The 27,887-nt window shown below is 38.9% G+C and overlaps 1 pseudogene; it reads right to left on the reverse strand.

Moving 5' to 3' along the window:
- Nucleotides 1-82: 82 nt before the first annotated feature.
- On the reverse strand, nt 83-27,866 carry LOC120562433 (annotated as a pseudogene).
- Between the last annotated feature and the right edge of the window lie 21 nt (nt 27,867-27,887).

Below are 27,887 nucleotides of genomic sequence, written 5' to 3' on the forward strand. Positions count from 1 at the left end.
TTTAACATAAGCAAATTTCTTTTTTTTTACCTCAACCTCAAACCAGATAAAGACTTGCGCACCCCCTGTGATCTTTGCCACCCCCCTGAGGGGTGCCCGGACCCCAGGTTGGGAACCACTGCTCTATTGGTTTCTCCTCATGTTTATATCTTCAGCCAGTTCAGTTTGAACAAAAAGTAAATGTTAAAAATAATATGATGAACAAAAAAAGCCACACTGCCAAATACATGTTAAACATCAGTGTCTCTCTCAATGTACACATGCCAAACATCATACTAAAGGTAAAAACTAAATGTTTATATAAAGTATCCATCACATGGTCTGATCTATAGAAGTTGTCCCAAGCGAGGCTAAGTTTTTTGATCAGAGCCACGTATGACACTCTCCCAAGCTCCCAAAATCTGCACCACTGGTACCGTGCCAACTTTTTGGCCACCAAAGTCCCAGCCTCCAGCACATCCTCTCTGGCTGCAAGACTGCGCTGACCCAGGGGGGTAGTAAGGGGGGTGGCGTCATGACAGAGTCCTGCGGAAGCTAGCAGAAGCCATCGAAGCACGCAGGCTCGAAGTGAACCATGCCAGCACACCAACATCACACCCGCCCATCCAGTTCGTTAGACAAGGGGGAGAGGCACTCAGTAGCACAGTACGAGAGAGGTCCTAGCTGACACCTGGAGGGGAGTGAGCCCTTAGAGCTGACCTGGATCGCCAGTTGAAATTCCATCAGGAGATCGCCATAAACTCCCTCTGGGCCAGACATCGTGATTTGGTCCATCGCCACAAAGATGGTCATTATGGCCGAACTGACCGTGCCATGGGAGGATGGGCTGGAGGCTGCCTTTGAAAGGAAAAAGGAGAGGTATGCGGAACTGGCAGCTGCATGCGCATAAGCTGGGTGGAGAGCACACAGTGGAAGTTGGTTGCAGGGGCTTCACTGGGACCTCCATCCAGCGATTCCTCAAGACCGTTGGCATCAGAGGCACCAAACTGGAGAGAGTCCTCAAAGAGCTGGCAGAGGAGGCAGAGCAAGGGAGAGACAGATCCTAGGGCTGACTGCAGGGGGGGCGGCAGGGAGACGTCCCTGCTGCTGCTCCACCACCCGGAGGTGTTCCGGGATTAAAGGAGCGAAACATCTGTGAAGGGTGGCTACCGGCTGATGACCCTGCAGCCGGACCAAAAGGCACTGGCGGAAGTGCGTCAGACAGAAGTGCCTTTGCAGGTGGTCTCACCTGTGCTTACAATTTCATATTATGTATTAACACAGTATAAATTGTGAAACAAATTATGATTATTACTATTTTGCACTACTTCAATTATGCGTTAAAATTGGTCAACATCTTAAAACCCCCCATGAGCTTAACATAAGTGACATAGCTGACAAACAAGAAAACATAACACAATAGAGCAAGACATTCTAAAAATTACAAATTACATAACTGGCACAGCAATGTAGGACTGTGATCTATTTGTGCATCACATCTCTGTTTTTATATTTAACCTGGGAATATTCACTTTCATTCTCCACATTTCTAGGCTTCACATTGTCATACAGGCTTCCCATATATAGTGCGTTGTCCACAAAACCTCTGCACATGTCTCCCACCATGCACCTCTCCTCCTCCAGATAGGAGCTACCAGGCTGGTGCGTGTCCCCATAGTCTTCTCCCTTCTTCTTCTTCTTGCTCCTTTTCTCCCAATTCACACTAGAGTAGATCACGTCGTTGCCTTCCTCATTCTGCGTCTTTAAGCTTTTACCGTCTCCCTGTGCATTGTTTGGTCCAGAGCTTGGCAAGTTGCCGCTGTTTGGCTCAGAGATAGTTGCAGGGGTGGGGATGTCTGCCTGTCTCAGTGCGTTAGTGTTGACGTAAATGTCCTCTTCTGTTGTGTTGGGTACCTATACAGTTAAAGAGAAAACATCAGTGGTACAGATACTGTGCTAATCCAGTTTAATTACATAAAGTACAGTAGAAAACGGCATGGCTCTAAGTCAAAGTACCTCATTTCCCTCTCCACTTGTTAGAAGTTGGCTCATATTAACAATGCTGGATTCACCTGTGCACTGACTCTTCTGAATGTTATACTGATTCTTCTGAGCCCTGGAAAATACAATGGAGCATTTAAATTACATGTGTATATTTCATTCATCTCTTTGTTTTCTCATATATTAATCAACACGATGAAACAGTTGACACACAGACAGGAAACCAACAGGAGTAGCTTAGCTAAAATTAAAACGAGAATTGAGTGAAACTCTGCTGTAACTAAACACTGCTATAAAGGTTGATTATCAGTTAGCAGCAAAAAAAGGATGTCTGGCAATCAGCATTTTAATATTTGAAGTGAAATAGGCTACAATTAATGGCAGAGCTTTCAGCAGAATCATGTGTTCATGTTACATTTGTATTTATGTTTTGTATATTTATTTAACTATACGAAAATGTATATCTTAGCAAAGAATAGTCTTGAAAATCAGAACAACATATGACAAACACAGACAAACTGCATCTGCAAAGAGGAGCGGTAGTCACATGTTAAAACTACAAACAGGGATAAGGACATCTCTTATACATATGGGGTTGCAAAGTGATTGACATGAGTATTATATACCTATACCTACCTTACTGTATATACTCACCTGTAGTGGGCAGTGGATTTAACAAAGTAAGGTAAAGTTCATCTCATAGTGCATTATTTTGTCTGTACACAACAAATGATCAGTGTTAAATAATAAAGTTTATTTTGCAGTGGCAATTTGATGACAGCAACTTGTTGCTTTTGGAACTTAGGACGTGGTCTACTGATATAGCTCAAGAAGTTAGTGTTAAATTTGTTCTGATGGATGAAGACCCACATAAACACCGCATAGTGCCACTATATACACTCACAGAGTTAAAAAGGAGTAGAAGTTAGTAAAACAATAACTGTTACAGTAGGCTATGTGTTACATATTGGTGTCTTGAGCTGTTACCGTACCTGATAACACACAGCAGAGAACATATGAGTAATAGTAGAGCGACAACTGTGGTGATGAAGACTGGCAGCATCACTGGGTCTGAAATGTACAGTACAAGGGACAAGGGAAGATTAGGATAAAGAAGTAATTCAGACAAGAGATCATTCTTCTGGTAAAAGGATACTGTATAAAGAACTCAGCTTGGTGAGTCAGGTCACATTAAACACACCAAAAAGTCAAATCAAGTAGAAGTATCTTTGAGTAAGTTGTGTGTATGTGTATATATAAGTATTAAAGAAAAGGAAAAAAAAATCCAAGAAACCTGTCAGTGGATTTCTATTTAACATATTAGTCAATAGTATCTCTAATGAAATTAATTCAAGTCATTTTAAAAGCGACCTGTTAAACAGCCTAGATAACAGAAAGCATGGCATTTTAAAACCTCAAAGAGTCGCACCAGAAATTTACACACACACACACACACACACACACACACACACACACACACACACACACACACACACACACACACACACACACACACACACACACACACACACACACACACATATAATGTGTGTAATTTCTCAAAAATTAACAATTCTGTCATAAAACTTTTCTAGTAAGTCTCTCTTATTCTGTCTCTTTCTTTATGCTCCTGGCCCATTTTATAGTTCCTTTATTTCGTGTGAGTGCGTGTCCCTCTCATACTAGCTCACTGTGTTCCCCAATCATATACATACTTCAAGCCTTCCACTTCCTGAAATAATTGAAGAAATGGTTGAAACGTGAAAAGTGTTAACTATAAAGAAACTTAATAGTTAACACTTCAAGCAAAACACCTGGCCCTTAACTCTTAACTGAAGCCATTACATGTTTCTATTTACTAATATTTATATTTCTAAGCATGTGCAAAAATTTGTATCTTTGTAAAATGATACAGATACCCTCCTCTCCTGCTTCTGTTGTACAGTGCATGCATTCATAATACTTTTTTTCTGTGTACAGTGCATGTTTTCACATAGACATACTGTATAATACTTATTTAGGGATAGGTATTTTGAGCCCTGACCATGTTATAATAATTAATGTAGCAGTAATAGTTTTCTGGTGCATTTCTTTCTCAGTATTTGTAACAAAAATTGAGGCAATACTAATGTCAAATAATATAAATGGTTCCAAAAGGGTTTAATGACTACCAATATGCATACTGTAGTGGAGTCCAGATATTCCAACCATATCTGGTCTCCACTACAGTATGCAAAAAATATTTGGAGTCTGTCAAATTCATCAAGTTTACCAAAATTTTAAATAATCCTTCCAGCTAACCAATACAATTTGCAATCAGTACACATAAGACAGACCTTGACTTGACTGATGCTTAGGGCTGTTGACACAAAATTGTTGACTGGCAGATCCCAGAGAGTTGGTGCTGCGGCAGAGCAAGGTGGAATGATCCCAATCCTGGGGTTGATTCACAGTGATGGTGCTTATCAGGTTTTTGTCATTCAAATTGTTATTGCTTATTACAAATTTGTCAGAGTGACCGACAGGTAACCCATCCAAATACCACTGTAAAGTGGCAGAAGGATTTCCCACTGTGCTGCAGGAACAATTCAGCTGGGCTTCAGCTTTGCTGCAGTTAGATGAGGGCAGGATCTGTGGAGCAACTGTAATGCATGTAGAGAAAACAGACGTTTAGAGACAAGTATAGTCACATTTACAGTAGTTAATCCATTAAAAAATGATGATGAAGAAAAGTTGTGAGTTTAGACAATCATGATGCAAAGCGAAATGCATTGTGTATACATATGCATTTCCTCCAAGTCCATTATATTCCCTGTTACCACAGGAAATGTACCCCATTTTTACCCAAAGTTAGGTTAGTTTTTATCTAAATTAACATGTATCATAATTATTTATTTCTCTATGACAGGGCTCTAGTGCGAGCATTTTACTCGCATTTCCGACTAAAATAGATGTGTGTGAACTGTAAAATGTATTTAGGAGCACATGTGCGAATAACCTAGTCTCGCATTGCCACACCTTCCTCCATAGCACTGTGGAGGAGGGTCTGACGAGTCCACACAGCATTCCGGGATAGGAGAAAAACATGCTCTGGTTTATTGACATTTCTTTTAATCAATCGCAATCGTCTTGGGCGGTGCTAAGTGAACAGTGCCTCTGCAAAATAGCCTCGGGAAGGAACTTATTTTGGTGACATGAGTAACATGAGTACGCTCAAAGGTTGTTTTAGACGTGCAACAGAAAACTCAGATTGGACAGACCTGCAGAGATCGGAGGAGCAGTTAACCACAGTCCTCATAAATCGACCAGAGTTTAAAATGCCAACACAAAGGAAGCCCAAGGCAACGGATATCCGGCCTAAATGAGTGAAATCCAGCGGAATTTCTGTCAGCAACGGAGCAATCCCGAAAGTAGAACGTCGTGGTCGTGAATATAGCCTAACGTAAGGGAATTTTCACACTTGTCGTTTTTTGCAGATGCAGCGGCCAGTATCTCCACACTGTAAACATTTTCACCATACATTTACAGTAATATACTGGCAGCAGCTTCGCCAGTAAACTAGTGTTTATTTACAGTAAGCGTACTGTTTCTTTTTTTAAATGTTAAGGTATTTTACTGTAAATAGATAGCTTCTTACTGTTTTATTATTATTTACAGTAATATACTGGCAGCAGCTTCGCCAGTAAACTAGTGTTTATTTACAGTAAGCGTACTGTACTAGCTTCTTACTGTTTTATTATTATTTATAGTAATATACTGGCTGCAGTGTAATTCCCGCCTTTTCCTTTATTTTCCCAAGATGCATTGCTATTAACAGTAAATACCTGTAATTTGTAACATTCGCAGATAGTGCTGTTCTATTATTATTGTCTCTCACAATGCATTGCCATTTACAGTCTGATCCTGTATAACATTAAAACAGTAAAATACTGTGAGATTTTAGCTGTAAATTTATATCAAAGGTTTACAGTGCAATGAACTTTGTTACATTTTTGGAGATTGATTGATAATGTCTTAATTAGTAATAAATAAGAAGATCAATTTAAGATCAATTCAAGAAAAACTAAAAATATTATATAGATTAATAAATAAATAGTATCATTTTTAAAATGAAATATGAAATATACCTGCTTTACATAACATAATACTTTTGAAATGTAATACTTACATTGAACATCTATTTGACTGAGGTTGGATCGTCCAACTCCAATATCATTTTCAGCCTTGCAGAAAAAAGAACTGTCCTCTTTAGATACTTTAAAGTTTAAAACAGCTCCGGCCCCAATAAAAGTCTCCTGGCCTCCATCAGCTCTGTACCAGGTGTAGTTCCTTACTGCTGGTTTAGGTCGGCGTACTGCTGTGTCAGAGACCTCACTCGCCATCTGTATGACCAGACCGGGGATTAACTAACTGACACTGTGGTGTGTTTGGGGGAATCTGAAAAATGAGTAATGAAACATAAATATAATTGGTATAGGTGTTCATGTTGTCCTCTTATTGGTGTTTTCAGATGCAGAAAACCCATACATTTTACAAAGATTTCAGAATGACGGGATCTGCAACTAATGATGATTTTATTTAATTAATTGACTAATGATAGTCTCTTAATTATCGAAATAAACCAACTAATGACTAAATCTATTTAATCAGTGCACTGTATATATAGAACATTTGAAATTTGATACATACACTGAACATCTATTTGACTGAGGTTAGATCGTCCAACTCCAATATCGTTTTCAGCCTTACAGAAAAAAGAACTGTCTTCTTTAGATACTTTAAAGTTTAAAACAGCTCCAGTCCCAATAAAAGTCTCCTGGCCTCCATCAGCTCTGTACCAGGTGTAGTTCCTTACTGCTGGGTTGGCAGTACTGCTGCATGTCAGAGACACATTCCTGCCCTCTGGTACTGGACCAGAGGGATTAACTGACACTGTGGTGTGTTTGGGGGGATCTGAAAAATGAGTAATGAAACATAAATATAATTGGTATAGGTGTTCATGTAGTCCTCTTATTGGTGTTTTCAGATGCAGAAAACCAATAAATCTTTGCAATGACTCCAGAATGACTATATTTCAGGAGCTGCAACTAATGGGACATTTCATTATTGATTAATCTGCTAATAATCTTTCATTTTATTCAGTGATCAATCATAGTGGCTTTAAATATCTAAATAAACGGCAAGGTGCCTGTTGGACTGGCTAACTGAATCTTGAGGGGCTGCAATCAAAGGGCTCACACCCAGCCTGTGCCTCCCCACCAACGGTTAAGAAACTAAAGTACCAATATATTTTTACAAAGATTTCAGAATGACTGAAGCAGCAACTAATGATGATTTTCATTGATTAATCTGCATTAAGATAGAACTATCAGGGTATATAGAACATATAATTGAGAAATTTCATACATACACTGAACATCTATTTGACTGAGGTTGGATTGTCCAACTCCAATATCGTTTTCAGCCTTGCAGAAAAAAGAACTGTCTTCTTTAGATACTTTAAAGTTTAAAACAGCTCCGGCCCCAATAAAAGTCTCCTGGCCTCCATCAGCTCTGTACCAGGTGTAGCTCCTTACTGCGGGGTTGGCAGTACTGCTGCATGTCAGAGACACACTCCTGCCCTCTGGTACTGGACCAGAGGGATTAACTGACACTGTGGTGTGTTTGGGGGAATCTGAAAAATGACAAATAAATCATCTGTTTTACTTATAGATATAACCTGATATTTGTATTGAAATAAGGCAGGTTATGTCAGTTAAATTAGAGTGCTGCTGACACTATTTTGTAAAAAGCATTCCATGATTTTTTTGTAAGAGGGATAACTTCCACTTTGATTACTCAGCACAGGACAATGCTTGGCGCAGTATCAGTTGAGAGAAAGAGAGAAGGAACATAGTTCTGCCTTTTGCAAACTGTTTTGGTTTATCATGGAACATTCTCCAGGACAGCTCCCAGGCTCTGGAACTGCCTCCCCCAAGAGATCCGCACCTCTGAGTCCCTCACCATCTTCCAGTCCCGCCTCAAGACCCATCTCTTTACCTCTGCTTATCCGTAGCCCCACGCCCCCCTCCCCTTTCATCTGTGCCTGAATCTTGTTTTGTTTTGTTTTGTTCTGTTTTTGTAATCTGCTTCCCCTGTAAAGCGACTTTGAGTCTATGAAAAGCGCTATATAAATTCAATTTATTATTATTATTATTATTATTATTACAGCCCATTGTGAGCTACAGATGACTTTAACATTAACTTCATTAGTGCTGCTATAGCCTCAATGTCAAGGTCTCTTCCTGGAATTTCAGTTATCATCATCAACAGCTAGCTTTCTTGAAGTTTCTGTATTTGCTGGACTGTGTTGAAGCCAATACTAATTATTTTGCTAATTGAAATGCATACACATAAAAGAGGTGTGGAAACCATAGGATGTAAAATCTAATATAACACTTAACCAAAGGTGGTTGTGAAAAGGCTGCCTTTCTCCCTTTTCACTAGTCTATGTTCCCAAAATGAACAATGTTTTGTGTCTGCTTAATCCTTAATTTCAGTGTAATGTTTTAGTTTAGAACTAAAGCAGCTGCTCCCCAGCTCAATCAAAGAGAGTATATGCAGGTTTGCCTGATTAGGTCCTAAGGGGCTGGGCACTCCTAAGGTGTAGAACAACAGGTAAGGTAGTTCTGCAGTGAATGTCTAATTGTAATGATATTTTCAGTAACAGTGTTAATGTTGCTTTGGGAGAAGAAAAAAAATGAGAAGAGAAAAAAAAAAAAGAGAGAGATGGGCAGCTTGCTGAGAGGCTGTTTTGTTTGTTTGAGGGTATTTTGCCTTAGTTAGGGTTCAAACCCCAATACAAAGGGGATTTTGGAAAGAAAACGCCCCTTAGGCCGTTAAGTCCGATTAATTTTTATCGGATTAACTAATTTCTCGCACATGTATGCAGCTCAATGTGATCTACAAAAAAGCCTCTTGGACCATAGAGGTCCGCAGTGATGGAATTTGGGCTAATTTGCATAATGTGAAAAAAAATGTGATCCTTTCAACACCGAAATTGGCATAGAGCCTTGCAGGACTGATATACACATTTCTACAAATGAGCAAGTTTGGTGAACATGGCCGCAATAACAATAACAGAATTATGCCAAGGGTGGGGCTTAGCAGTAAATTGGTCATAACTCACTAATGGTTTACAGACGTTCTTTTACACAAGTTTTGGCACTTTAAAAACATCCTCTCCAGTCTTCAATCTTGACGGTGGTTCTTAATGTTTACTTTACAAGTGCTGCATTACCGTGCCATTTTGAGCTACATGTTCTCCTGTATATTTCAGAGGGAAATGTTGTCCTAATCCATTTATGAGAGCTGTTGTCATTTTAGAGTTTAGGAGTTCTTGGAGGAATAAATAATGAAGCAAGTTAATCAGCACATTTTAGATTTTAACAAATCACTCAGACAGGATGACCTAGTTCACTTATCACTACTTAACAGTCATTTAAACTAGAGCTGCAACTAATGATTATTTACATCATCAATTAATGTTTCCGTTATTTTTACGATCAATCAATCTATTTAGTCTGGAAAATGTTAGAACATTGTAAAAAAGTCTCATCACTGTTTGCCAGAGGCTGAGACGACGTCTTCAATAACTTTCTGTCTGACCAACAGTCCAAAACCCAAAGACATTCAATCTATAATGGTATAAAAGAGGGAACAAGCAGCAAATTCTAATAATTTGAGCACAGGAATCTACAACTCTTGATAATTAATTGCTTAAGAATTTCTGATAATTATTTTTCTGTTGCTCGACTTGGATTAATTGACTAACTGTTTCAGGCCTAATTCAGACTATTAGGCACTATCACTCACTAGATGACAAATTAACTTACATGAAATGTCAGCTGTTAAACTCGTGCTAACAGATGACTCAGTGCTGCCATCTTGTTTGCTGTAGACAGCAGTACAGGAGATGTTCTTCTTGTGATGGAGGTGAGAAGCAGTGAAGGTAACGTTCGAGATCTTGACTTTAGTTTGGTCCTGATTGTCCTGCAGTGTCTCCTGACTGCCACCCAGGCCTAGGGTCCATGTCAGAGTTGGAGGATGAGACAGACAGGCAGCTGGAGCAGAGCACGACAAACTCACTGAGTCTCCCTCCTTCACCTTCAGTGTGGCGAGTCAGAGTTGGACTGGGAGGATCAGCTGGTGGGAAGGTACATACCAACCAGTCACTAAATAAACACTCATTTCTCTCCATTTTTAAAATACTATTTGCCACATGCAATGAATACAAAAAAAGGTCAAACCAGTTCTCTAATGGGAAATGACCAAAGTGTAATGCGTATATGGCCTTTAAAACCTACCGTTGCCTGAAATATAAAATTTTTGCTTAGCAAAATCATATTTCAGTGTATTGACGCATTCCACTCTGAATACATATGAATTGCTGTAGTCAGGTTTCATGTTGTTCAGGGTTGTGGTGCAGTGTTTTTTGTCAAGTCTCCTATCAGTTCTCCATTTATTGTGGATGATTGTAAATTACTGTCAAACACAACAGTCCCTTTGATCATTTTTCCACACTGCTTTACATGTGTTATCCAAGTTTGATTCATATGTGTCCTCTAGGTCAAAGGAGCAGGGGATGGTCACACAGGATCCACTCAGAACCTCGATGATCTTTGGAATAAATGCCTTAAACCCTCCACACAGGGCACCTGAAACACAAGATACAAATCTTTAAATAAGTGAATACTACTTAACAATATTGAAATTTGATTGTTTGGTATCCTAACAAAAATTTACTATACATTATTCTTAGAATTATCCAAAATGACAACTTTGTTACATTGAAATTACCATGTCACCCATCACATTAAAGTTGTAAAAGAAAGTCAGCAGAACATTTTTGTTAGCTCACATCGTCCCTTTATTTGCTGCAGCATGTACTACAGATAACGTTTGGACTGTGGTGTTAATGCTTGACTAACACTGTGTACTGTTACAGTTTGTAATAATTTTTAGTCATTGATCAAGATGTGAATGGACTTTAACTCACCTTGCAGCAGAGAGCCAATGAGAAGAAGAGTCAGAGCTGCAGCCATCTCTGTGTGTCAGGAGAGGCAGAAACTCTGGAGATTAAACATCAAACAATTCACACGTTTACTTAATTTCATCTGTGATTAATTCTGATGTTTAGAGTAGGGTTTATTTAGAGGTAGCAACATTTGTAGAGGTTGCAAATGGAAAAATGTTTTGCAACCGTATGTTTCTTGTTTGATCTTTATTGAAATAGAAATGGTTCCAAAGAAGCCCATACAAGAATCTGAGATTCAAAGGGTGTTTTCACATGTAGTCCTCTTTTAAACCAACCAAACTCAGTCCTCTTAAAGTGGACCAAAAAGTGGACCAACAGACAAAGGACTCAGTTCTCTTTGTGGTCCACTTCAGCTCTGATAGAAATAAATTGGTAAAGGGTAAAGGCAAAAAGAATCTGAAAGGTGTTGTGTTCACAATGCAAAGGTGAAGACAACTGCAACCCGGACTAGAAGCAAACCGTACTCAGACGACCTCCCAAGGAGGTCTGAGTGTGGTTCGTTCAGAGGGGTCTGGAGTCCCTTTGGAGGGTTCACATATGTGCAAAAAATGCTGACAAATAGGTCTGAGTTCTTTTGAAGGGCTGAAGAAGGACCAAGTGTGAAAACGCCCTAAACCTCAACTGAATGTCAACTAAATGAAATGATTTTAGTTGTGTCAGTATCTCCTGGAGGCAGGGTGACACACGCACACCTATTTATCATTTACGAGAAAAAGGGGGAGTACTGCTCTAAATCATTTCCTTTGAAAACCATAATTGAAAAATTCTATTAATTACTAATTTTAAATACATTTCTTGCAAATTCAGCAGTCTTTTATAAATGTTGGTGATGGAGATTTTCAAAAAAAGGTAATACTGGTCCAGTGTTTCTACTCACTGGGAGAGAAAACAAATGATTGTCTCACAGATGACATTCAGTTTGTCATTGACACAACAAGCTGCTTTTTTAAACAAGATCTAGAAGATGACATTATGATGAAATGGAAAAACAGGAAGCTAAATGCAAAAGGCAAAAGTAACAAACATACACTCTTTTATTTATTTATTTTCTATTTTTTACTGCAACATTAGGTATATTGTTTTAGGCAACTAATATATTAACAACCATAACAATGTCCAAAACAACAATTGAATGACATCTTAAAAGGTTTTTAAAGAAAAATAAATTGTTTAAAATTGTTAATTGATCTAAAGTCAAGTGACTGACTTAATGTTTTGTTTTAGAATTAGTAATATATTTAAAATCAGTTTTGATGATGGATATGTGTCATATTTAAGTTATGATGACTTACATTTTCTTCAGGTCTTTGGAGTAGTGAGATGAAAAATATGTAGAGAAGTGAAAAGAAGTTCCTTAAAAGTTGTGCTGCTTTTCAAACAACCTGCAAGACTTGAAAATGGGAAGTCACTAAAGTACATGCGTGTGAAAATGAAAATTGTACTTTTTTTTTAATCAGAAATGGTTTTAGACAAATTTTCAAATTGCTACAAACTAAATAATGCAAGAATTATGGAAATGGCACATTTATCTTCTGTCAAATTCAAATCAGCACTTTAGTCTCCTAATTACATGCTAGTCTGAATTCACATATGAGGCAGACACAGTAATATGCTCACATACAATATATATTTCAGTCCAATTCATATAAACCTCAGAATGTTTGACTTTTAATGAATATCAGAGAAGAGTTCACTCAGTTCAGTGATAATTGTTTAATAAGTTGTTTGCAGTGTTGCTGATATATTTGTTCCCCCCATGTATGGATTGTACATTTGAAATACAAAATACACCCAAAAACTATAATGCAGTCCAGGGTGACCCGTACCATTATACATCTTATACTCTAGGCCTTTCAGACAAAACAAGGTTTTGCTTGCGCTAGCCACTGGGTGGAGCACACATCTACAATGAATAAAAATGAAACAATAATATAATAAATATAAACACTGGGGGGCTAGACGGGAACCTCTGGGTAATTGGTATGAAGGTATGCCAAAAAAGGTTATTTAGCTGTTCAAGTTGTGGTAACAGATGACTCAAAATAGGTATGCAAATTAATGAATACACTGTCACAACACCACAGCATCTATTTAACCCTCCACCAAACCCCTCCCTCAAGCAATGAATGCCCAACCATAGCTTAGCAAACTTTTTGTTTTTTAATTCAATTTTAAATTCTTCAGTTCAGTGGTAAAAAAAAAAATCATTTGCAATGTTGTTGAAATACAGTATATGTTCCCTCCATGTATGGTATGCCCCCATCAGCAGGAACACATCACTTGTCTGCTTTCCTAAACCACAAATAACTCATCATCAACATATCAGTTTGTTCTATGTCAACAATATCGTTAAGGGAAAGATTGTCGTTTTTGAATAAAATGACTCCTTTGTTAAGGTGAGAGGACCTTTATCGTCAGGGTTGTTGTTTGTTTTTACAAATCAGCAAGTGAACTTGCATATAACTCGAGATAGCAGATGAATCAGAGCTGCCATTTTGTTTTGTTGAGACTTGAGAAGGCAGGACAGGGGACTTCAGCTTTCACTTGATGTTGATGTAGATGCCTATAGTGGTGGCCCTATTTTATGTCAGTGTATATTTCTGGTTTTTGGTTTGTTGACTCCATGTTTCTTTTTGTTCATACACACAAGACAAAAATTATGCATGGCATTTATTTTCATGTACAGTAAATGATGATGAACTAGAATGGCACTCAGAGGGCAGACCTCCACCAAGGCCCATGGTGCATTCACGTGGTCTTTAGATGCTTCTATTTCACAAGTTGGGAAGTCTTTCTTCCGACTTCAGTGTGTTTATGAAAACACTGTGTGCCATAACCATAGTGTGAAAACTATATGGATCATGGATCTTCTCTGTGTAGTCGAGGTAAACCTGAAGTCCAACCACAAAGTTGGCAGTAATCCATACACCTGGTTGTATTAGCTCCAGCTCCCTCTCCCTCCTTTTCCCACCTCTTATTTCCAACAATGCTGATAAAGGAAGAAATAACCATTAACTAACACTAGATCACAGTGTGTTCATTTGTTGTACTGATCAGGTAGTTTTTTTTCCTGTAGTCTATATCCACCACGTTCCACTTGCCGCCAAATACTCAACCGGATTTCACTCTTTTGGCCGGATTACCGTTTGCTTCAACTTTCTTTGTGTTGGCATTCTAAACTCTGGTAGATTAATAAGGTCTATGGTTAAATTCTCCTCAGATCTCTGCAGGGTAAATCCAGACAGCTAGCTAGACTCAAGTTGTGGTAAAAGATGACTCAAAATAGGTAAGCAAATTAATTAATACATATACTGTCACAACAACACATCATCTATTTAACCCTCCGCCAAACCCCTCCCTCAAACAATGAATGCCCAACCATAGTTTAGCAAACTTTTTTTTTTTTAATTCAATTTTAAATTCTTCAGTTCAGTGGTAAATCTAGCAGTCATTTGCAGTGTTGTTGACATATATGTTCCCTCCATATATGGTATGCCCCATCAGCAGGAAAACATCACTCCACGTTCCACTTCCGGGATTGCTCCGTTGCCGCCGCAAAATCCCACCGATTTCACTCTTTTGGCCAGATGTCCGTTACCTTCCACTTTCTTTGTGTTGGCATTCTAAACTCCGGTGGATTTATAAGGTCTATGGTTAACTGCTCCTCAGATCTCTGCAGGGTAAATCCAGACAGCTAGCTAGACTATCTGTCCAATCTGAGTTTTCTGTTGCATGACTAAAACAACCTTTGAACGTACTCATGTTCCACCAAAACAAGTTCCTTCCGCAGTCGTCCATGACAACTGTGATTGGTTTAAAGAAATGCCAATAAACCAGTGCACGTTTTTCTTCCATCCCGAATGCTGTGTGGACTAGACAGACCTTCCTCCACAACGCTGTGGAGAAAAAGGTCTGGCGATGCGACCTAATTTTGCTGTAATGTCTGTGTCTTTTGACAGGTGTTTATGCCTCCTCCTCCCCACCTCTCTGATGTCATTCCCAACAATGCTGATGGAGGAGAACATAACCAGGTAAGAGTTATTACTTCTTATTGTAACAAGCCAACAACTCACACTAGATGGCAGTGTTTCCATACATTATCACATTGAGAACAGTGAGCAGAAGTTGATGTGTTTTAGTCTTACGTCAGTGTCCTCAGAGAGGTGTTTCTGCTGAGGCAGCTGACGATGTTTTCTGTTCCTCGCTCTGTGATGCCAGTGATGTCCAGATAGAGTTCCTCCACAGTGGTGTTGTGCTCCGTTTGCGTTCCACAGCTCCATAACCCCCTGCCGACACACGTTATTGACACACATACTGTATACATTAGTGTAATAAATGTGTTACTGTTAAATATATATAGAATAGTGTCTAATAACTCATAACAAAGGCATGGAGCCAGAGGGCTCAGGGCTGCAGGTCTCTTTTAAAATTCTTCTCTAAACTTATCTAAAAAAAAAGATTTACATTAATGAGAGCACATCATTTTATTTGTCATCTTTTAATGTTATTGCCCTTCTATTTTTATTTAGTTTGTAGGAAGTTATGTATGGGCATGTGTCAATTTTACCTAAAACTTTAGTTATTTTTAAATTGGTTACCCCATCCATTAACTTTCTGCCAATTATCTGGGTCCAGGTCACTTGTTTATTATATTTCTGTACTAGGAATTATTTTTAACTACAGCTGGGAAGTACTACCAAAAGTGATATAAATGTCAATTAATTTTTAAAATGTTAACAAATAATTAATTAATAAATAAACAGGTTTTCAGTCATACTTCCTGTTTTAACTGCAAAAACAATATTAAATTGCATTGTATGTGGTATTAAAAAAAGTGGAATCATGATAGATGAAATAAATACTCTGTAAAGACTTACACTACAAAAGCTTCTTTACTTGGCACTCATTCGATTTCAGAACTGCAGATTCTAAAATAGCTGCTTGCAGGCAGTTATATCTCAAGCTGAAAAAGAATAGAACATTCGGTCAACATTGTTTTTGGCAGTCCATTCATCAATTTGTATGGGTATTATGTTGAGGGTTCACGAGGGGCTGGAGTCAATCACAGCGGGCATAAGACAGGTACACCCAGGTTGCCAGTCTATCACAGAGCAAAAACTCAGACAGACAAGCATGCAGACACAGAAAGAAGATGCAAACTCTCAACAGAAAGGCCGGCCAGCCAGGAAATACAGAGATAAAAGATATGTAGAGACGTGAAGTTCCTTAAAATATGTGCTGCTTTTAAACACAGGCCTGCAAGATTTAACAATGAGGGAAGTCTGGGTTCCCAGATAGTTCAGTTGGTAGAGCAGGCGCCCATGTATAGAGGTTTACTCCTCGATGCAGGGGGCTTGGGGTCGTTACGTATGACGGCGGCCTTTTGCTGCATGTCATTCCCCCCTCTTTTCCCTTTCATGTATTCAGCTGTCCTGTCGAATAAACGCCTAAAAATGCCCCCCAAAAATAATTTTAAAAGTTTTTTTTTAAAGAAATGAGGAAGTCACTAAAAATAGCACATACGTGTGAAAATAAACAGTCCTACATCTGTCCTGATCATAGCTTCTACTTTATTGATAACAAATTCTTCTGTGATCTAAATCACAGAAGTGGTCTTCTGACCTTAACCACCATAATGTGGTTGACGTGGGCGGGGGAATGAGAGTGGAGTCAAAGTAAAATGTAATGATTGTAATACCAAACGTTACTAGTGATGTCTGCAAATGACTCAGGCACTACAACAAACCTTAATTAGCCTTTATTGTCAAAGTCATTTTACACAGTTACTATAAAAAAAATAATGGTTTCAGACAGTCCCACATCTGTCGTATCCTAGCTTTTATTTTCTATAAAAATATTAACAATGTTAAAGATAATAATGAAATCCCACCATTTTAACTGGAATGTTGCGGTTTGAAATTTACAGACTGAACAATACATCTGGCCTGAGAAGGTGATGACATGTAGCTACTCATCAACTGTCCTGTGATAATTTACAGAATCATAAAACAATAAAAATAGCAGGTAACTATGTACATTATTAAATTGTTACAAACTAAATAATAATTGTAAAAAGATTCATTCATCCTCAGTCAAACTTAAAGGTCCAATGTGGGGAATTTCTCCCATCTAGCCAGACCGTCGCTAGACCTCAGTCTTAAGGGGGCACATGAAATACATGGGGGGCACAATTATTATTGGCATTACGAATGCGTATATGTATAATAATCATCATATACTCTTGTTATACTATTCGCGCCGTAATCATCAGTTAAACATAACCAACAGCAATATGACCAGGTAACCTATATAGCCTACAACACATTACATAGAAGAAATGTTTTGAATATCCATAAAACACTTGACTATACAACATATTAGATGTAACACCAGAAGAATCTCTCAAACATTGCATTTTAAAGCAGTCAACAGAAGGATATGCATTGCTATGCATGTGCTATGAGACACACACGCACGCATCGCACGCACACACACACACACACACACTCACAGAGACTTTGAACCTACCGGTACTTTGAGTGGAGGCAGCATGTCCTCTCTCCAGTCCTTCCTGTCAGTTGAAGCTGCATGCTTATTTAAGCCCTTGTCTGTAAATCTTAAACCCCTTAATGGAGAAGGTTGTCGTCCGATGATACAGATGTGAATTTCCTGCAGGCATAACAAAATGCGGAGTCCTTTTCCACCGAGTAGCCTACGCAGCCAGTCTCTGTTCAAATGCCAGCTACAGCTACGTTTTTTAACCAAACATTTTGACTGGATATTTCCTCAACACAACCTGTTTGCGTTTGTCCGTCCACACCCCCTGATTCAACAGTTAGTTGTGGCCCAAATGCTGCCCCAGTCGCAGTTGCACTTGACCTGCAGGTCCTGCCAGGCCCAGGGTCGGGCTCCACGGAGCTACTAGCATCAGGCTCAGACTGTCGTCCAGGGACTCCTTCTCCAACGACAACATCAGGAGGTGTCGGTGTCGTATCCAATTTGGCAGAGGAGAATGTTGGTGGGCTTTTCAACCACTTACCATCACGAACTGGAAGCGAGTAAGCCGGCGAAAACTCATCCAGCTTTCAAAAATGTGCGGTAACTGTTGAGCAGCTACATTCTGACGTGGGCTACGTCGGCGTCTAGCCTAACTTTCTTTTAGTAAGGCCGTGATAGGCTGTTGCAGTGTAGATTCCCATCAATCAAACAAAAATCACACCATTGTTTATTTATATTTATAATGTTTTAATGATAAAGAATGCAACATTAATGCAACACAAAATTAGCAACTATGATCATATAAAATGAAAGTAATTTTTTAAGAGATCTGTGCCTCAAGTGGGGGCACAAGCATTTTTGGGGCGGGCCCGGCCCCTAAGCCGCCCATAGCGACGGGTATGCATCTAGCGTTGAGATCATATATCACAATCAACTCTCTCGCACCACGCAGTTCAAAGTACGTTTTACAGCTACGGTAGACTTCACGCTTTTTTCTGATGACGCTGGTCTCTTGCTCTTTTCAATATCTTTTTTCTTTTCTGGCAAAGAAGAAGACTCCTGTTCCTGAAATTAGGATTTTGAATAAGTGTGGTCCTCCATGTTTCCTTCTTCAAACTTTCCGGCCGGGAAGCTACGATACCCGTAGCAGCATTAGCAGCACATGTGAGTTTATCATGGGACAGCGAAAACATGAAAAGCGGAGCAGTATGTCCTGTATGTCCCTTACCGGCTAACGATTCTTAAGATGGCGCATGAATATGGAGCATCTACCTCAGTTCATGCAAACACAAATGTAAAATTCCAAGCCAATAGGAATACTTGGAATTGATGGTGATGGTAAATATCCATGAAAAAGGACAAGTTTGTGAACGGGCAACACAGATTTTGATAATGAACAACTAAACACGTTACACACTGGACCTTTAAGTCTTGTGATTTAATGCAACACTGAAAGCATATAAAAAGTAAAGATGCGTCTATGGGAACATCAGTTATACAAAGTGAACGATTATACAGGACTGTTAATTATTGCCATTGTCATGTATGGGAGGGACACGCCGCTGTTCTTTCATTTTCCCCACCCAGATTTTATTAGTGGTGGGCCACCACTGCCCATTGACTGACACACACACACATGTTAAAATCATAGTAAGTCAGCAGCTAATGTTAGCTTTGTAGAGATCGTAGGACTTCCCAAACTCAATAACTACCGCACATATAAACACAAAACTTCTTTGCTAGCTCAATCTTGTTAGAACTAAGATATCTGCTGAAAAAATATTTTTTCCATCGACAGATATAGCTTCTGTAACGTTCAACGAAAATCCCATTTAGCAGCTATTTTGCAAATTTTGGGCAATAACATCATACTCTGGAGATTTATCTCTACGATCCAATGACATGTAAGTTCTGTCCTCTTCTTTTGGCTTCACATTCTTTCTTGCTTTCCTTTATGGGAAAAAGCCATATAAAAAATAAAATTAATATTAAAATTAAATATTTTTTTCTTTTTCTTCTTAAAACAGCCCTTTCATGACAAAAAGTATAATCCAGTGTAATAACATACCATAGGAAGGCCATGCAGACTGTGAACAAGATGTTCACACTGAGAGATACAACAGCAACAGCCAGAAGAGTTCCACTGCACGGCCCACAATGTTGCTCAGGAGCTGTCATAAGAAATAACATAACACTGTATGCCACATATATGCCTGTTCAAGTTTTACATTTACGCAACAGTGGCTCGGCTGCCTTTTATCAGCTACAAATCCTCATTCATGCCAGGTGAGAGATGTTAATAATTTATTCAGGACACAGGTTTGAATTGTTACCACTCCAACATCCATTTCATGTTCTTTAATTGGACTGTAAATGGGATTGTATTTATATAGTGCTTTTCTAGTCTTAAAATCTATTCAAAGTGTACAGGCACCATTACACACATTCATTCACTGTGCCCAGGCTGCCATACAAGGAGCTACCAGAGGCCTGTACTACGAAGCAAGATCAACATGTCCTGGATTTCTTTCAGTAATCCGGCTTCACCAAACCTAACAACCGGTCCCGCATAACCTGTATTACGACACTGGTTATCAACTAGTTCAGTCAACTCAGGGTTTCCCAATCCAGCGGCGCTACCGCCAAATAAAGAGGCGGTGTTTCGCCCCACCAATCGCAAACATCTACCAGAGCCGCATGTTGTATATAAGAAGAGCAAATTATAATTCAACATCAATATGAAGAACACAGACTAGGTTTTTACAGGGAAAACGCAATACAGTCGCTGCTTCCTAAAACGGGAAGGAAAGCTGGCAAAAAAATAAATTGCCGATCACGCTGTAGATGGGTAAATTACTCTTATCAATATCACTTCCCATCAGTCAGGACAAAGATCTGACCATAATTACACTTGTGCTTTCCATAAACTGGCGTTGCTTTAGCCTATTATTTCAGTTGCAACCCTGCAGTGGGAAGCGTATCGTGAGAGCAAATAAAACATATAAAAACATAATTCAAACCGATATACGACATGCATACACGCGCTCGCGAGCCGATATGTAATTCCCTCCCATTAAAATATATATATTTTATAAAAATACCCATCAGGGAATGTTAACGGGGTGGTCGGTCTCTAAATGTTTTAACTTTTATGAGCTCAATTCTTTTTTGCCTCTCTCTCTCTCTCTCTCTCTCTCTCTCTCTCTCTCTCTCTCTCTCTCTCTCTCTCTCTGCACCGAGCTTCGCCTGATCTTCTTTAAGAACGGTGACGCCCGTTATCAATCTATTGATTGGTCAGTAGGCGGTGCTTTTACAACCGTTGATCTCTATGAAGGTAAATATGGTGCAAAACGTGAGAGCTTGTAGAATACAATGTGAGAACTTGCAGAACAAAAAATTGAACTTGTATGTTAAAATTTGCACTTGTAAAATAAAAATGTGCACTTGTAAAATAAAAATTTGCACTTGTAAAAATTATTCACATTTGAAGTCACAAAAGAAAAAACATGAGAGCTTGTAAAAAAATCTGAACTTGTAAATTGAAATTTGCACTTGTAGAAAAAATATTCACAAATGTGTAGATTGATATTTGCATGAACACAATGACAGCTGCAAACTTGTAATGCAACATTTACTCATGTACTTTTTTTTTACTCAGGTTGATTTTCCATCACAACCACAACTCAGTGATTACATCCTCTCGAATCTGTCACTGTACTGCGCTCTCTCCCTCACAAAGAGGCGAATCTGCGCCTCGACTTTTTGCAGATGAGGGACAACTCTGTCCGGCTTATTTAGCTATGTCGCATGGAAGCCTGGTTGAATAGCAAGCTAGCGTTAGCTAACTAACCAACCAGCCTGATTCTAAATAAATACCTTTTAATTATCTTAACACTTTTTAACAGTCAAACTGAAACACTGGCGGTGAGCTCCAGGTCCTGCAGACGGACCGTCACCAGCGGGTATCGGCCAGCGGGAGCAACATCGCTATTATTGCCAGAAAGCTTCGCTGCCGACCTCGACCTGCAGTCGGAGCTCCAGCGGGACACAGAGAGCCCCCGGCCACCCGTAGCAGCTCACCGCTAGTGTTGGTGGAATAGCAAGCTAGCGTTAGCTAACTAACCAGCTTCTAAATAAATACCTTTTAGTTATCTAAACACTTTAACAGTCAAACTGAAACACTGGCGGTGAGCTCCAGGTCCTGCAGCCGCGAGACGGACCGTCATCAGCGGGTAACACGTGCCAAGTTCTGCATCCCTGCCAAGACTTCCATCCATAAGGGGAAATAATGGATTTTATAAGGCAAAGTAGCTACTGTTTAATTAAAATGAAGGCTATATACATTCCTTTGTCATGTTCATCAATGATGATTATAATTTTACAACGTTTAGAGACATCAATGTTTTATCAGACTATCATTTCCTTGCTACCTGGGTGCAAATCTCGCAGCAACGAGGGTTAAGAGATGACGACATTCGGCAAAATAATTGCTGCTGCCCGCGAGGTGGATGTAATTCTGCAGAAGCTATTGTTGCTGCCTGCGGGTGCAATGATTGGCAGTGAGGCACAACATCAGCAAAGCAAGCTGTGGTCATGGCCGGGGATGTGCCGATGCTACCGGGTGCGGGGCTCTCTGTGTCCGCTGGAGCTCCGACTGCAGGTCGAGGTCGGCAGCGAAGCTTTCTGGCAATAATAGCGATGTTGCTTCGCTGGCCGATACCCGCTGGTGACGGTCCGTCTGCAGGACCTGGAGCTCACCGCCAGTGTTTCAGTTTGACTGTTAAAAAGTGTTAAGATAATTAAAAGGTATTTATTTAGAATCAGGCTGGTTGGTTAGTTAGCTAACGCTTAGCTAGCTATTCAACCAGGCTTCCATGCGACATAGCTAAATAAGCCGGACAGAGTTGTCCCTCATCTGGCGATAGAAACCCTGCTTACCCCGTTCTGTTGGATCAGAGCTCCACAGCCTAAGTCCACAGGTACAAATTAGTTTTGCACCAAATGTATCGCAACAAGTGTTGCAAAAGTCGAAGCAGGATTCGGCCTCTTGTGATGAGAGAGCGCATACAGTGACAGATTCGAGAGGTTGTAATCACTGAGTTGTGGTTGTGATGGAAAATCAACCTGAGTAAAAAAAAGTACATGAGTAAATGTTGCATTACAAGTTTGCAGCTGTCATTGTGTTCATGCAAATATCAATCTACACATTTGTGAATATTTTTTTCTACAAGTGCAAATTTCAATTTACAAGTTCAGATTTTTTTTACAAGCTCTCATGTTTTTTTTCTTTTTGTGACTTCAAATGTGAATAATTTTTACAAGTGCAAATTTTTATTTTACAAGTGCACATTTTTATTTTACAAGTGCAAATTTTTATTTTACAAGTGCAAATTTTAACATACAAGTTCAATTTTTTTGTTCTGCAAGTTCTCACATTGTATTCTACAAGCTCTCACGTTTTGCACCATATTAACCGTGAATCTCTAATCTCCAACTTAACCTGCTCCCGACCAGGTTAGGTGTTCAGCATGAGTTACCACGGCGATTGAACCCGATAACAACTAATCCACCTTCGAAGTACAGAAAATCCTGGGTTGAGCCTGAAGTTAGCTCATTAACGCGCAAATTCTGCTTCAGTGTACGGCGCCTCAGCTCATCAGACAAACATTTACACACATTCACACACAGATGGAGTGTCATCCAAGAGTAACTGGGGGTTCAGTATCTTGCCCAAGGACACTTCAAAATAGGACTGAAGGGCCAGCGACTGAACCCCAACCCCCAAATAGCGGCTTTAAACATTAAATAAATAAATCAGTGCACTCTATAAAGCTAGAACTATGAGGATACCTAGAACTTATAGAACAATATATAGAATAAGTTTGAACTGTTTGGGGGAATCTGAAAAATGACAAATAAATCATCTGTATTTACTTATAGATATAACCTGATATTTGTATTGAAATAAGGCAGGTTATGTCAGTTAAATTACAGTGCTGCTGAAACTTTTTGTAAAAAGCATTCCATGATTTTTTTGTTAGAGGGATAACTTCCACTTTGATTACTTACCTGTTTTGGTTTATCATGGAACAGCCCATTGTGAGCTACAGATGACTTTAACATTAACTTCATTAGTGCTGCTAAAGCCTCAATGTCAAGGTCTCTTCCTGGAATTTCAGTTATCATCATCAACAGCTAGCTTTCTTGAAGTTTCTGTACTTGCTGGACTGTTTTGAAGCCAATACTAATTATTTTGCTAATTGAAATGCATACACTAAAAGAGGTGTGGAAACCATAGGATGTAAAATCTAATATAACACTTAACCAAAGGTGGTTGTGAAAAGGCTGCCTTTCTCCCTTTTCACTAGTCTATGTTCCCAAAATGAACAATGTTTTGTGTCTGCTTAATCCTTAATTTCAGTGCTAATGTTTTAGTTTATTTGCTACTTTATCATTTGACATAGACTGTTTGGTTTATGGGTTAATATCATTTTGCTATGGTTCTTCCTGTGATGATGTGGTGGGAGGGGCGGGGGACGCAGCTGCTCCCCAGCTCAATCAAAGAGGGTATATGCAGGTTTGCCTGATTAGGTCCTAAGGGGCTGGGCACTCCTAAGGTGTAGAACAACAGGTAACGTAATTCTGCAGTGAATGTCTAATTGTAATGATATTTTCAGTAACAGTGTTAATGTTGCTTTTGGTGAGAAAAAAAAAAGAGAGAGATGGGCAGCTTGCTGAGAGGCTGTTTTGTTTGTTTGAGGGTATTTTGCCTTAGTTAGGGTTCAAACCCCAAAGGGAGTTTTGGAAAGGAAACGCCCTTAGGCCATTAGTCCGATTAATTTTTATCGGATTAACTAATTTCGCACATGTATGCAGCTCATTTTGATCTACAAAAAGCCTCTTGGACCATAGAGGTCCGCAGTTTTGGAATTTGGGCTAATTTGCATAATGTGAAAAAAATTTGATCCAATCAACACCGAAATTGGTATAGAGCCTTGCAGGACTGATATACACATTTCTACAAATGAGCAAGATTGGTGAAAAACATGGCCGCAATAACAATAACAGAATTATGCCAAGGGTGGGGCTTAACAGTAAATTGGTCATAACTCACTAATGGTTTACAGACGTTCTTTTACACAAGTTTGGCACTTTAAAAACATCCTCTCCAGTCTTCAATCTTGACGGTGGTTCTTAATATTTACTTTACAAGTGCTGCATTACGTGCCATTTTGAGCTACATGTTCTCCTGTGTATTTCAGAGGGAAATGTTGTCCTAATCCATTTATGAGAGCTGTTGTCATTTTAGAGTTTAGGAGTTCTTGGAGGAATAAATAATGAAGCAAGTTAATCGCAGCACATTTTTTTAACAAATCACTGCAGTTCACTTACCACTACTTAACAGTCATTTAAACTAGAGCTGCAACTAATGATTATTTACATCATCAATTAATGTTTCCATTATTTTTACGATCAATCAATTTATTTAGTCTGGAAAATGTTGGAACATTGTAAAAAAGTCTGAAGACGGCTGAGACGACGTCTTCAATAACTTTCTGTCTGACCAACAGTCCAAAACCCAAAGACATTCAATCTATAATGGTATAAAAGAGGGAAAAAGCAGCAAATTCTAATAATTTGAGCACAGGAATCTACAACTCTTGATAATTAATTGCTTAAGAATTTCTGATAATTATTTTTCTGTTGCTCGACTTGGATTAATTGACTAACTGTTTCAGGCCTAATTCAGACTATTAGGCACTATCACTCACTAGATGACAAATTAACTTACATGAAATGTCAGCTGTTAAACTCGTGCTAACAGATGACTCAGTGCTGCCATCTTGTTTGCTGTAGACAGCAGTACAGGAGATGTCCTTCTTGTGATGGAGGTGAGAAGCAGTGAAGGTAACGTTCGAGATCTTGACTTTAGTTTGGTCCTGATTGTCCTGCAGTGTCTCCTGACTGCCACCCAGGCCGGGGGTCCATGTCAGAGTTGGAGGATGAGACAGACAGGGAGCTGGAGCAGAGCACGACAAACTCACTGAGTCTCCCTCCTTCACCTTCAGTGTGGACGGAGTCAGAGTCGGACTGGGAGGATCAGCTGGTGGGAAGGTACATACCAACCAGTCACTAAATAAATACTTATTTCTCTCAATTTTTTAAAATACTATTTGCCACATGCAATGAATACAAAACAAGGTCAAAGCAGTTCTCTAACAGGGAAATGACCAAAGTGTACGTATATGGCCTTTAAAACCTACCGTTGACTGAAATATAACATTTTTGTTGTTCAAAACTATATTTCAGTTTATTGCTGCATTCCACTCTGAAGAAATATGAATTGCTGTAGTCAGGTTTCATGTTGTTCAGGGTTGTGGTGCAGTCTTTTTTTGTCAAGTCTCCTATCAGTTCTCCATTTATTGTGGATGATTGTAAATTACTGTCAACCACAACAGTCCCTTGATCATTTCTCCACACTGCTTTACATGTGTTATCCAAGTCTGATTCATATTGAGCTGGTATGTCAAAGGAGCAGGGGATGGTCACACAGGATCCACTCAGAACCTCGATGATCTTTGGAATAAATGCCTTAAACCCTCCACACAGGGCACCTGAAACACAAGATACAAATCTTTAAATAAGTGAATACTACTTAACAATATTGAAATTTGATTGTTTGGTATCCTAACAAAAATTTACTATACATTATTCTTAGAATTATCCAAAATGACAACTTTGTTACATTGAAATTACATGTCACCCATCACATTAAAGTTGTAAAAGAAAGTCAGCAGAACAGTTTTGTAGCTCACTGCGTCCTTTATTTGCTGCAGCATGTATTACAGATACGTTTGGACTGTGGTGTTAATGCTTGACTAACACTGTGTATTGTTACAGTTTTTAATCATTTTTAGTCATTGATCCAAATGTGAATGGACTTTAACTCACCTTGCAGCAGAGAGCCAATGAGAAGAAGAGTCAGAGCTGCAGCCATCTCTGTGTGTCAGGAGAGGCAGAAACTCTGGAGATTAAACATCAAACAATTCACACGTTTACTTAATTTCATCTGTGATTAATTCTGATGTTTAGAGTAGGGTTTATTTAGAGGTAGCAACATTTGTAGAGGTTGCAAATGGAAAAATGTTTTGCAACCGTATGTTTCTTGTTTGATCTTTAATGAAATAGAAATGGTTCCAAAGAAGCCCATACTGGAATCTTAGATTTAAAGGTGTTTTCACATGTAGTCCTCTTTAAACCAACCAAACTCAGTCCTCTTAAAGTGGACCAAAAAGTGGACCAACAGACAAAGGACTCAGTTCTCTTTGTGGTCCACTTCAGCTCTGATAGAAATAAATTGGTAAAGGTAAAAGGCAAAAAGAATCTGAAAGGTGTTGTGTTCACAATGCAAAGGTGAAGACAACTGCAACCCGGACTAGAAGCAAACCGTACTCAGACGACCTCCCAAGGAGGTCTGAGTGTGGTTCGTTTCAGAGGGGTCTGAGTCCCTTTGAAGGGTTCACATATGTGCAAAATGCTGACAAATAGGTCTGAGTTCTTTTGAAGGGCTGAAACGGACCAAGTGTGAAAGCCCTAAACCTCAACTGAATGTAACTAAATGAAATGATTTTAGTTGTGTCTGTATCTCCTGGAGGCAGGGTGACACAGCACACCTATTTATCAGTTATATAGAAAAAGGGGAGTACTGCTCTAAATCATTTCTTTTGAAAACCATAATTGAAAAATTCTATTAATTACTAATTTTAAATACATTTCTTGCAAATTCAGCAGTCTTTTATAAATGTTGGTGATGGAGATTTTCAACAAAAAGGTAATACTGGTTCAGTGTTTCTACTCACTGGGAGAGAAAACAAATGATTGTCTCACAGATGACATTCAGTTTGTCATTGACACAACAAGCTGCTTTTTTAAACAAGATCTAGAAGATGACATTATGATGAAATGGAAAAACAGGAAGCTAAATGCAAAAGGCAAAAGTAACAAACATACACTCTTTTATTTATTTATTTTCTATGTTTTTACAGCAACATTATGTATATTGTTTTAGGCAACTAATATATTCAACCATAACAATGTCCAAAACAACAATTGAATGACATCTTAAAGGTTTTTAAAGAAAAATAAATTGTTTAAAATTGTTAATTGATCTAAAGTCAAGTGACTGATTTAATGTTTTGTTTAAGAATTTAGTAATATATTTAAAATCAGTTTTGATGATGGATATGTGTCATATTTAAGTTATGATGACTTACATTTTCTTCAGGTCTTTGGAGTAGTGAGATGAAAAACGTGTAGAGAAGTGAGAAGAAGT

Source organism: Perca fluviatilis, chromosome 7 (assembly GCF_010015445.1).
Source record: "Perca fluviatilis chromosome 7, GENO_Pfluv_1.0, whole genome shotgun sequence".
Classification (NCBI taxonomy): domain Eukaryota; kingdom Metazoa; phylum Chordata; class Actinopteri; order Perciformes; family Percidae; genus Perca; species Perca fluviatilis.